Source organism: Sceloporus occidentalis, unplaced genomic scaffold (genome assembly GCF_023333645.1).
Source record: "Sceloporus occidentalis isolate IW3139 unplaced genomic scaffold, rSceOcc1.0.p SCAF_66, whole genome shotgun sequence".
Classification (NCBI taxonomy): Eukaryota; Metazoa; Chordata; class Lepidosauria; order Squamata; family Phrynosomatidae; genus Sceloporus; species Sceloporus occidentalis.
In genome coordinates this window covers 2,217,921-2,220,030 of record NW_028317046.1, presented here as the reverse complement: position 1 = coordinate 2,220,030, position 2,110 = coordinate 2,217,921, and positions in this window count along the sequence as shown.

Below are 2,110 nucleotides of genomic sequence, written 5' to 3'. Positions count from 1 at the left end.
GATATAATATAATATAACATTATTCTCCTTATCCTTAAGCCAGGATTTTATGATATATTATAATATATATATAATATAATATATGATATAATATAATATAACATTATTCTCCTTATCCTTAAGCCAGGATTTTATGATACCGTCCCTTTAAGGCATCGCTCTCCTTATCCTGATGCCATATGCTGCTTCTTTTATCTGTCTTACTTTCTTTGAAGAAACTCTTGTTTATACTTGAAGATTCTGTGATGTGATTAACGCCACCCATTTCCTCATTTTTTGGGGGAAAAAAAAGTAGTTTATCTAAACTTCTGGGACTTCTCTGTGATTTATTTCAGGGTTATACAGAAACCGCGGAAACAAACAAACAAAATAGGTAAATAAATAAGACAAGAAAAGACAAAATATAACAACCTATCAAACATATATATATATATATAAGGATACGGGTAAAAAAAAAAAATATATACCACAAGCCGGAAAGGTAAAATCACTGAGCAGTTCTTGTGCAAAAGAAGCCTTTGGTTTCCGTGGGAACTGCTCCATATTTCTGACTTTGCCCTGATTTTTTTTTTTTAACAAATAAAATAATTTAAATGTCTGCGCTCCATTAATTTTTAGGTGAATATGTTCCTTTAAGCAAAATAGGCACAGACCCTCTGCTGCCCCCTGCTTTTTATTTTTAACTCTTGTAGTGACAGAGCTGTCCATTGCAAGGCATTTAAAGAGAGGCTTGCGGATTGTAGCCAACGGACTTGTTATTATTTATGGATTTATATAGCGCCACCATATTCCGCAGTGTTGTACAATGGTTCATCATAGTTTTAGCACAGCTATAGATCTTAGGGACGTGTTCAACCGCTGCACTTAGTTAGAGGTCCCCTAACTCCTAGGTGCCCAGGGGTATAACACTATACAGTCTGGTAATAAACTATTATGTTCATAATAAGTTTTGGACCGCCCTTCAATGAGAAAGCATTATGAGAAAACATTAATAAAAATAAATAAATACATTTATCCTTAATATGGTTTCGACCTTTTTTAAAAAATGTCCTTATCTAAAAAAAACCCCCATAATTTATTTTTTAAAATAGAAAAAATTTAAAAATCAAAAACAAATTTTTTTGCAATAAAGTGTGCTCATGCGGAACCTGGTGAGAAGTCTCTGCACCTGCTGCAGAACCTCTTGGACTAAAGCTCTATTAACTTTTGCTGTTATGGCTCTCAGTTGATAATCCATAGGTGATCCACAGTGGATCCTGATATAATCTTCTTATAAAGTGACTTTTCACCCCCACCCTGCTGCTGCTGCTGCTTTCTGCCAGCTCTGGGGCAGACTGGAGGGGATCCTGTGCCCAGCGCAGACATGAGAGCAGCAGCTGCAGCGCCCAGCGCCTCCTCCCTGCCCCATCTCCGGCTAATGAATGAACCGAGTGTGGGACTCCCGGAGTACTAACTGGAGCCAGACCATGTCCCGCCCCAGGGATGGGGGTGTCTGTGTCTTGTAACACCATCCCTGACCTGCCCATTCCTCCTCCTCCCCTCCAGTAACCCCCCCTACCCACTCTCCTTGTTGCTCCATCCCGGGATTCCTCCAGCTGAGCTGACATTCGCAGTCTGACCCAGGCAGGAGGCGCACTGTTTGGGCACTCTGGGCACCGCTAGGACTGACACGCTGCCTGCACTGCGCTGCATCCCGGCTGCTGTCACCATCTAGAGGTCGCTGTGATGCCCTCTGCCACCTGCAGGTCGCCCTCCTAGAGATCTGTGACTTCTTCTCCCCTGCAGGTCCTTTGGGGACCACTGCAACCCAGCTGCCTGGCACCTCATCCCTTTAACTCTGACCTCATCTGCTCCCTTTTGCCTCGAAATCTGGATTATATATATCACCCAAAGGAGCAAGAGAGGCACCCCCTGCCATAGACACCTCTTTGCCCCCCAGGGGTGGTCAGTTCATCCTCACTGCAAGAACAATTTTTTTGGGATGTTTGATTTTAACAGGACAGTGAGGAAGAAGATAACCTAACCACTGAGGATCTACAAAAGCAACCTATTTTATTTCTCCTCTACTTTCTACTTTTTTGGGATTCCTCCCCAACACACCTTCCTCAGG